The sequence below is a fragment of the Phocoena phocoena genome, chromosome 18 (genome assembly GCF_963924675.1).
Source record: "Phocoena phocoena chromosome 18, mPhoPho1.1, whole genome shotgun sequence".
In the NCBI taxonomy this organism is placed as follows: Eukaryota; Metazoa; Chordata; class Mammalia; order Artiodactyla; family Phocoenidae; genus Phocoena; species Phocoena phocoena.
In genome coordinates, this window is record NC_089236.1 from 25211877 (window position 1) to 25223002 (window position 11126).

General features: G+C 44.2%; 1 pseudogene; it reads left to right on the top strand.

The window, feature by feature from the left end:
* The first annotated feature begins 8119 nt into the window (after nt 1-8119).
* LOC136137527 (cell division control protein 42 homolog) lies at nt 8120-10267 on the top strand (annotated as a pseudogene).
* Nucleotides 10268-11126: the final 859 nt, after the last annotated feature.

Below are 11126 nucleotides of genomic sequence, written 5' to 3' on the forward strand. Positions count from 1 at the left end.
TGTGTTTGTTTGTTTTGTCCAATTTGGGATCCAACTAGGATTCAAACATTCCATTTGGTTGCATGCTTTTATTTTCTAGATTAACCCCTCTTTTTTCCATATGACATTGATTTATTTTATTTATTTTTAATTGAAGTATAGTTGACTTACAGTGTTGTGTTAATTACTTCTGTACAGCTAAGTGATTCAGTTATATATATATATATATATATATATACATATATATATACATTCTTTTTTTGTATATATTCTTTTCCATTATGGTTTATCGTAGGACATGTTGTTTATCCATTCTATATATAATAGCTGACGTCTGCTAACCCCAGCCTCCCACTCCATCCCTCCCCCAACACCCTCTCCCTTGGCAACCACAAGTCTGTTCTCTATGTCCGTGATTCTGTTTCTTTTTCAAAGATAGGTTCATTCGTGTCATATTTTAGATTCCACATATAAGTGATATCATATGGTATTTGTCTTTCTCTTTCTGACGTACTTCACTTAGTAAGATAATCTCTAGTTGCATCCATGTTGCTGCAAAGGGCATTTTTTCATTGTTTTTTTATGGCTGAGTAGTATTCCATCATATATAGATACCACATCTTCTTTATCCATTCATCTGTCAATGGACATTTAGGTTGTTTCCATACCTTGGCTATTGTGAATAGTGCTGCTATGAACATAGGGGTGCAGGTATCTTTACGAATTATAGTTTTGTCCGGATATTGCCCAGGAGTGGGATTGCTGGATCATATGGTAATTCTATTTTTAGTTTTCTGAGGAAACTTTATACTGTTTTCCAAGTGGCTACACCAACTTACATTCCCACTAACAGTATAGGAGGGTTCCCTTTTCTCCACATCCTCTCCAGCATTTATTTGTAGACTTTTTAATAATGGCCATTCTGAGTGATGTGAGGTGGTACCTCATTGTCGTTGTGACTCGTACTTCTCTATGACATTGATTCTTGAACAATCCAGCAAACTTGTTTTGTAGAACAATCTACATTCTGGATTTGTCTGGCTGCTTCCTCGTAGTGCTGGTAACTGTATGTTGAATTTTGTGTGTCAACTTGAGTGGATCACAAGGTGCCTGGATATTTGGCCTGGATATTTTTTCTGGGTGTGTCTGTGAGGATGTTTCTAGAGGAGATTAGCATTTGAATTGATAGACAGTAAAGCACATTGCCCACCCCACTGTAGGTGGGAATCATCCAATCCATTGAAGGCCAGAAGAGAACAAAAGGGCAGAGGAAGAGAGAATTCACTCTCTCCGTCTGAATGAATTGAGACATCAGTCCTCTCCCGCCCTCCGGCTGGGATTTGTACCATCAGTGCTTCTTTCTCAAGCCTTCGGACTCAGACTTGAACTACTTCTCAGTCTCTATATTCATATAAGCCAACTCCTTGTAATAAATCTATCTATCTATCATCTATCTATCTATTCTTCTAACAAAGGGTATGACAGTGGCAGTGGGACGTCTCTTCCAAGATCAGGTTATGGAAAAAACTGTGACGTGGGCTTCATCTCTCTGTCTCTCCTTTCATGCTGGGATAGTGTGGTATGGGGAGAATCTGAGGCCCTCATTCCAAAAATATTTAAGAGACTGAAGCCTGATAACAATTTTGTGAACAAGCTTGTGAACAGGTTCTGCAGTGCAAGTAGAGTTTCGAGATGACTGCACCCCTGGCCTACAGCTGCTGCAACCTCATGAGAAACAGCGAGCCAGGAAAACCCACCTAAGTCTTTCCTGGATTTCTGGTTGGCAGAAACTGCAGGGTAATAAATGTTGCTTATATTAAAGATGCTGAACTTGAGTGTTACTTGTTTTCCAACAATAAGTATTTACCCAAAACTGTTCATCTCATGGTTTTAGCATCCACTAACAATCACTGCCTGACTCTATGTTTACTAGTTGCTATTCTTCTGTAAAGAAAGCTTTCTTTTATTTTTTTTCTGAGTTGAAAGATAATTACATCTTATTTGAATCAATAGTGTTATTTCCACTTCGAAAGCAAGATGGCAGATTAGGAGGTTCCAGGTTTTGGTACCCCTCACAGAAAGACCAATAAGCAACTATTCACAGACACAACTCTTCTTGGGTGGGGAATTCCCTGGCGGTCCAGTGGTTAGGACTCCATGCTTTCACTGCAAGTGCCGGGGTTTGCCCCCCCCCAAAAAAATTACACCTGTGTGAAAATCCTAGAACCCAGGGTTGAGGATGAAGCACCCCTTGAACAACAAAACTGAGAAAAGCCACATTAAGTGGGTAAGAGGAGTGGTTTCACTTTGACCATGTGCCTGCCCCTCCCCCAGGCTGGAACAGTGCCACACAGACAGCGTTCACCTGCACCTACAGTTTCTCCAGCGGGGAAAAGAGAGCCCGAGGTTGACATCCTGCTTGGCAGGTATTCAGAAGTGCTTCCCCGGGGGCACGCTGCTGTCTCATCTCGTAGGAAACACTGGGTGAATCAGCAGGGCTACACCAAATGGGGTCAGCTAGAAACAAAGTAGGAGGACAGGGCTCATAGCAACCAGTGCAGGGATCATGCTGTGGCACGGTGTTCCTGCTGGTGAGGGCGGCCGATCAGAGCCCCAGCTAGTGACTCCATCCACCCACGCATCTGAGCTAGTTGCTCCCCGTCTGGCCAGGGAGCACAGTCAGCAGCTCTATCCAGTTTTGGTACACAACCAGCAGTCCCGCCAGGCCATGGAGCTCATTCTACCACCCCAAGGGCACAGGGAACCAAGCTAGCAGCCTTGCCCAAACGCAGAGCGTGCTGTCTCCCCACCTCCGCCCCGCCCCCATCCGGAGGAGCCTGTGTAAGGCGCCTGCACAGTGACCCTGTCAATCTGTAGAGCCTAGCCTTCAGCCCCGCGTGAATTGCAGCCTGTGGCCCCGCCTGTTTGTTGAGCATAGCCCGCAGCCGAACCTGGACAGAAAGCCCCGGTTAGTTACCCTGCCCAACGGTGGAGCAGAGCCTACAGACTCCCCACCAGGGAGCCCAGATAGTAACATTGTCTGACTGCAGAACAGAGCCCGCCCCCCAACATTAGAGCACAGGCAACAGCCCTGCCCAGTAGAGACCCCATAGCAAGCCCTGCTTGCCTGTGGGTGCTACCAGCTGACACATGCAGAACCCCAGACTGGGCTGTCTGGCGAAGGGTTTCTCTGCCAAAGTAAATCCGTAGGCTCTGGAAAAGGAGAACTCTTCCTCAAATATGCAAATAACAATGCAAGGATTCAAGAATCACAAATAATCAGGTAAACATGACACCATTGAAGGAAACTAATAAAGCTCCACTCACCCTAAAATATTTAGAGTTATGAATTGAATAACAAAGAATTCAGAATAAACTCTTAAAGAAATTCAGTAAATTAGGAAAAAAAACACAGAGATAACTAAACAAAAATAGGAAAACAGTACATGAACAAAATGAGAAGTTCAGCAAAGAGATAGAAATCATTAAAGAAAAAAAATCAGAAATCCTGGAACTCAAGAAAGCAATGACTGCACTGAAATATTCAATAGAGAGTTTCAACAGTCAGATGAAAGAATCAGTGAACTTGAAGATAAGCCTTCTGAAATTTTCCAGTCAGAGGATCAAGAAGAAAAAGAAAAAGAGTGAAGAAAGCATACAGGACTTATGCAATACCATCAAAGGAAGCATCACTGACATTATGGGAATTCCAGAAAGAGAAGAGAGAGAGAAAAAGGGAAAATAAAATTAGTATGAGTATCTCTTCTGACCACAACAATATGAAACTAGAAATCAATAACAGGAAGTAAACTGGAAAATTCACAAATATGTGGAAATGAAACAATACACTCCTGTACAAATATGGGTCAAAGAAGAAATCAAAAGGAAAAGTCAAAAAGTTTTAAAGACAAACAAAAATAGATATGCAGCTTACCAAAACATATGGGATGAAGTGAAGTAGTTCTTTTTTTTTTGCCTGTGGCACGTGGCTTGTAGGATCTCAGTTCACTGACCAGGGATTGAACCCGGGCCACGGCAAAGTGCCGAATCCTAACCACTAAATCACCAGGGCACTTCTGAAAGTAGTTCTAATGGAGGTTTATAGTGATAAATGTCTAAATTAAGAAAAAAGAACTATCTCACATAAACAACCTAAAGTTGAACTATACCTCAAGGAACTAAAGAAAGAACAAACTAAACTGAAAGGTATGAGAAGAAAGGAAATAAGCAAGATTAGAATAGAAATAAATGATAGAAACTAGAAAAACAGACACCATAATGAAGTGGCAGTTATCCCTGGGATGCAAGGTTGACTTAACATACACAAATCAATAAATATGATACAGCACATTAACAAAATGAAGGATTAAAATTATATGATCATCTCAATCAATACGGAAAAATATTTGATAAAATTCAAATGACCCGATTAAACAATGGGCAAGGACCTGAATAGACATTTTTCCAAAGAAGACATACAAATGGCCGACAGGTGTACAAAAAGGTGTTCAACATCACTAATCATCACGGAAATGCAAATCAAAATCACAATTAGCTATCACCTCACACTTGTTGGAATGTCATTAAGAAAATGAGAGATAACAAGTGTTGAGGACGATGTGGAGAAAAAGAGAACCCTTGAGCACTGTTGTTTGGAATTTAAATTGGTAGGGCTAATATGGAAAATTGTATGGAGGTCCCTCTAAAAGTTAAAAATAGAGCTACCATGTGATCCAGAAATCCCACTTCTGGGTACAGATCCAAAGGAAATCAAGTCAGTATTTTGAAGAGGTATCTGCACTCCTATGTTCACTGCAGCATTATTCACAATAGCTAAGAAGCAGAAATAACCTAAATGTCCATCGATGGATGAATAGATAAAATAAATGTGGCATATATAGAGAGAATGAAATATTAGCCACAAAAAAGAAGGAAATCCTGCCATCTGCAACAACATGGATGAACCTGGAGGACATTCTGCTAAGTGAAATAAGCCAGACACAGAAAGACAAATACTGTATGATCTCACTTATATATGGAATGTAAAAATCTCAAACTCATAAAACCAGAGAGTAGTATAATGGTGGTTGCCAGTGGCTGAGGGTGGAGAAAATAGGGAGGGACTGGTGAAATGGTACAAAATTTCAGTCGTAAGATGAATAAGCTCTGGGGATCTAATGTACAGCATGGTGACTATGGTTAATAATAATGTACTGTATACTTGAAATCTGCTAAGAATAGATCTTAAGTGTCCTCACCATAAAAAATGTATAAAGGTAACTATGTGAAGTGTTGGATGTATTAACTCACTTGATTGTGGTAATCATTACACAAAATATATTAAATCATCATGTTATACACCTTAAAAATCATGTTGTATGACCTTAGCATATATATAATTTTTATTTGTCAATCATACCTCAATAAAGGTGGGGGTGGGGGAGAAGTATGTTGTTTAATCTTCAAGCATTTTGAGATTTTCCAGTTATTTTTCTGTTATTGATTTCTAGTAATTCCACTGTGGTGTGAGAGCATATTTTATACGATTTCTTTTTCTTTTTTTTCCCCATCACGCTTCGCGTCTTGCAGGATCTTAGTTCCCTGACCAGGGATGGAACCCGGACCCCCAGCAGTGGTGTCTGACATTAAGTTGGAGAAATTCTAGGTCATTATTGTTTCACTTTTTAAAAAATTTCTTTCTCTCGCCTTTCCTTCTAGTATTCCCCCTGTGTGTATGTGACACCTTTTGTAGTTGTCCCACAGTCCTTGGAGATTCTGTTCCAGTTTTTTTTTTTCTAGTCTTTGTTCTCTTTGCTTTTTATTTTTATTTATTTATTTATTAATAGATTTTTTTATTTTTATTTACTTATCTTTGGCTGCGTTGGGTCTTTGTTGCTGCTTGCGGGCTTTCTCTAGCTGTGGCGAGCGGGGGCTACTCTTCGTCGTGGTGCACAGGCTTCTCATTGCGCTGGCTTCTCTTGTTGTGGAGCACGTGCTCTAGGCATGTGGGCTCCAGTAGTTGTGGAATGCAGGCTCAGTAGTTGTGGCTTGAGGGCTCTAGAGCACAGGCTCAGTAGTTGTAGCGCATGGGCTTAGTTGCTCCACGGCATGTGGGATCTTCCCAGACCAAGGATCGAACCCCTGTCTCCTGCATTGGCAGGTGGATTCTTAACCACTGCACCACCAGGGAAGTCCCTCTTTGCTTTTTAGTTTTTGGTTTTGCTTGATATATCTTCAAGCTCAGTGATTCTTTCCTCAGCTGTGTCCAGTCTACTAACAAGCCCATAAAGGCCTTCTGCATTTCTCTTATGGTGTTTTTGACCTCTATCATTTCTTAACTTTTCTATGCTTCATTAAGGTTTTTTTCTTGAGGTTTTATCTTGTTCTTTTGTTTGGAACACATTCCTCTGTTTCTTCATTTTGCTTGATGCTCTGTGTTGGTTTCTACGCACTGGATGAAACAGTTACCTCTCCCAGTCTTGCAGCGTTGGCCTTGTGTAGGAGATGAGCTTTATTGTTCTAGCTGTCCTAGCTCTTCATTGTCTCAAACCTTTGTGAGCCAAGCAGTTTATTTTACCTTTAACAGCTCCCTGTCACTGAGGCTGTACCAAGACCAGTCAGTGCCAAAGGAGAGGAGTCAGGCTGATTAGAAGCCAGACCCTCAGGCAGCAGCTCTTACAGAATGCAAACATACACAGTCCCTTGTCGGCAAGCATAAGCCCCACTGGCTACCAGAGCCAGGGAACCTGGAGGCGTCCTCGGGGTAGCAGTCATAAAAATCAGGGCTCCAGACAGTGCATTAGTTCCTTTCTAGGAGATACCCGTGAGCTGTGGCGAGGCAGAGGGACAGTATAAGATGGCGTCCCCTGGCCTTCATTCCTTGAGCCCCTCCGTAGCCTCTAGATGCATGCCAGTTGTAAAGCCTGCTCCTAAGCCAAAGCTCCAGGACAAACGCGTAGGCCTCTTTCACAGAAAGCCCGGGGGTGTGTTTCAGTCAGCTGTTTGGGCAGTGCCCTGGCTTGGTAGCCTGCCAAGAACTGTCTATGGGATTGTTGCAGTTCTGCGCACGTGCAGGAGTGCAAGCCGCCCGGCCACCAGAGCCAGGGAATCAAGCTGCCAAAACCAGGGCACCAGATGTAAACACGGGCACCAGATACATAGAAGAGCTCCTCTCCGAGAGATGCTGGCACACTGGAGTAGGGCAGAGGTAAAGCATGAAGATAGCGTGTCCTCGAGGTCTCAGGAAAGGTCTAAGGTCAGCCTCAGATGTGTCATTAATCAGAAGCCTGCCCCTCAGGCTGTGGCTATAATGATAAGGCGATAGGCTTCTCCAACTTGCTGTGGGAAAGACAGACCTCCTGGGTCTGTTGCCTCCTGCCGTGCCCCAGGGGTGGTAGGAGTTTATAAACTCTTTCTCCTTGGTTCCAGTTGTAGGACTCGTGGAGCATAAACCCCACTGGCCAGCAGAACCAGTTGATATAGAGGTGTCTCCTGGCAGCAGCCACAAAAGTCAGGGCACCTGACAAGGGTATAAGCTCTTTATGGGAAAATACCAGTGAGCTGGAGCAAGACAGAGGGAGAAAGCAAAGATTGCATCCATGGGTCTCCATTCCCTGAGAGCACCTCCATAGGCCCACATAAGTGAGCCAAAGCAGAAGCCTGTCCCTTAGGGCAAAGATCCTGATGAAGGAAACAGGGGGACTTCCCTGCTGGAGCAGTAGCTAAGAATCTGCCTGCCAAGGCAGGGCACACAGGTTTGATCCCTGATCCGGGAAGATCTCACATGCCGCAGAGCAACTAAGCCTGTGTGCCACAACTACTGAGCCTGTGCTCTAGAGGCCGCGAACCACAACTACTGAGCCCGCGTGCCACAACTACGGAAGCCCACGCGCCTAGAGCCCATGCTCCACGACAAGAGAAGCCACCGCAGAGAGAAACCCGTGCACCGCAACAAAGAGTAGACCCCGTTTGCCGCAACTGGAGAAAGCCCTCATGCAGCAATGAAGACCCAACTCAGCCAAAACTAACTAACTAACTAACTAACTAACTAAATAAATAAATACAAGTAAGGAAACAGGCCTTTTTCTCAGAAAACCTGGGGAAGCGTTTCAGCCTGCTATCTGTGCAGCGCCCTGGGGTGATGCCCCGCCAAGAACTGTCTCTCTGTGGGACCCAGGAGCGCAAGCCCCTCTGGCTTCCAGAGCCAGGTTATCAAGGGGCATCCCTTGGGTGGCAGCTGCAGAAACCAGGTCACCAGACATACAAACTGGGGCACTGGACATGTATAGAAGTTCTTCCCCTTTGGGAGATATTGGTGCTCTGGAGAGCAGCAGAGAGGGTGGTGATGCACCCACTGGCTGGAGCTAGGTGGGGCGGGGGTGTGGGGTGGGTAGTGCAAAGATGGTACCCACCAAAAAGAGAAAAAAGGGGAAAAAAAGCAAAAAAAGAAAGGAAGGAAAGAAGGAAGGAGGGGAGAAAGAGAAAGAAAGAAAAGAAAGAAAAAAGAAATGAAAGTTAAAAAAAAGAGGGAGAGCCAGAATATTGCACCCGCCAGCCTCCATCCCCAGAGAGTTTCCCAGCAGGCCTCTACCCCTCAGACCAACACTGTCAAAAGTAGCAAGTGAGTCCTTTTTCACAGAAAGCCTGGGCACTTTTCAAAGGGCTGCTTCTTTGCTGGGCCCTGGTACCCATGGGTCTGTGCACCAGCCCTCAGTTTGCTACAGCCCATGAGTCTCCCGTGTGCAGGCTTTGCTGGTCTTCTAAGCCAGATATTTGGGGGCTTGTCTCTTGGGTGCAGGTCTTAAAGGTTGGGGTGCCCAATATGGGGTATAGACCCTTCACTCCTCAGTGAGACGATTCGGGTTTTGAGTTCCCTTCTGCTGCAGATCCCTGCACTGGGGGTGGGGGATTTATGGTGAGATTCTGCCTCAGCCTTTCCCACCTGCTTCCATGTGGCTTCCCTCTCGTTTACCAGGTGTGAAGGGCTGCTCTGCCAGTTTTTAGCTTTCTTTCAGAGGAAACTGTTCCACATAAATTCGGTGTGTCCATGGGAGGAGGCGAGTTCAGGATTTTCCTATGTCACCATCTTGAACCAGAACCTCTATCATTTCTTTTTGGTTTTTTTCTTAGGATTTCCATCTCTCTGCTTACATTGCCCATCAGTTCCTGCATCCTGTCTATTTCATCCTTAGAACCCTTAGCATATTATTTATAGTTGTTTTCAATTCCTGGTCTGATAATTCCAACATTCCTGCCATGTCTGGTTCTGATGCTTGCTCTGTCTCTTCAAATTGTGGTTTTGTGGGCAGTGGAGCTGAGGTCAGCATCAAATTTGAAATATTTAAAGTGGATACAGAACTGTTTCAGCAACGCAGACAATTAAGTGTGTTGTCGGCGATGGTGCTGTTGGTAAAACATGTCTCCTGATATCCTACACAACAAACAAATTTCCATCTGAGTATGTACCAACTGTTTTTTTTTTTTTTTTTAATTTTTTTTGCCACACCACACATAGTATGCAGGGATCTTAGTTCCCCAGCCAGGGATAGAACCCGTGGCCCCTGCAGTGGAAGCATGGAGTCTTAACTACTGGACCACCAGGGAAGTCCCTGTATGGACCGTTTTTGACAACTGTGCAGTCACAGTTATGATTGGTGGAGAGCCATATACTCTTGGACTTTTTTTTTTTTTTTTTGTGGTACGCGGGCCCCTCACCGCCGTGGCCTCTCCTGTTGCGGAGCGCAGGCTCAGCGGCCATGGCTCACGGGCCCAGCCGCTCCGCGGCATGTGGGATCCTCCCGGACCAGGGCACAAACCCGTGTCCCCTGCATCGGCAGGCGGACTCCCAACCACTGCCCCACCGGGGAAGCCCTACTCTTGGACTTTTTGATACTGCAGGGCAAGAGGATTATGACAGATAACCTCTGAGTTATCCACAAACAGATGTATTTCTAGTCTGTTTTTCAGTGGTCTCTCCATCCTCATTCAAAATGTGAAAGAAAAGGGGGTGCCTGAGATAACTTACCACTGTCCAAAGACTCCTTTCATGCTTATTGGGACCCAAATTGATCTCAGAGATGACCACTCCACTATTGAGAAACTTGCCAAGAATAAACGGAATCCTGTCAGTCCAGAGGCTGCTGGAAAGCTGGCCAGTGACCTGAAGGCTGTCAAATACGTGGAGTGTTCTGCACTCACACAGGAAGGCCTAAAGAACGTATTTAACAAAGCAATATGGGCTGCCCTGGAGCCTCCAGAACTGAGGAGCTGCAGGTGTGTACTGCTATGAACGTCTCTCCAGAGGCCTTTTCTGCACAGCTGGTGTCGGCATCATACTAAAAGCAATGTTTAAATCAAACAATCTTAAAAATTAAGATTCGTTTTTGCAATAACGACAAATGCCCTGCACCTACCCACATTCACTCCTGTGAGACAAGGCCCATAGGTATGGCCCCCTTCCCCCTCTCAATACTAGTTAATTTTGAGTGATTGTGCATTGTCAGAAAAATGATCAGTACTAGTTTTTGTTTTGTCATTTCAAAAAAAATTTTTTGTTGTTGTTGTTTTTTTGTTTAAAAGCAAGGCATGCTTGTGATGACTCTGTAACAGACTAATTTGGGTTGTTGAAACAGTTCCCAGTTTCCACTCTGGAGAGCAATCTGGGATATCTAGCTTTTTTAATTTTCCTTTTTTGGGGGGTGGGGCAGGGAGGTGTGTGTGGGATTTGTTTTTATTTAGTCATGTTTTTTTAATTCATTAACCATTGGACAGCCCTTAAGGGGAGGAGGATGGATTGATTTCACATTCTACTTCCTAGATCTAGTTTAGAAAACATGTTCCCCACCTGGTGCTCTCAGGAAGGAGTATAGTAAACGCCTCATTTAACAATATACTCCTTTTTGGGAATTCCCTGGCGGCCCAGTGTTTAGGACTCGGTGCTTTCACCGCCGTAGGCCTGGGTTCGATCCCTGGTCGGTGGAACTAAGATCCCGCAAGCCGCGCAGTGGGGCTAAAAAAGAAAAACTTTACATACATACATATATATATATATATATATATATACTCTTTTTGAAAGTTGCCTTTTCTCTTGACCCTTGAATAGGTCCAGTATTTGACGAAACTCATGAAAAGTGGTTGGAATCTGTCTT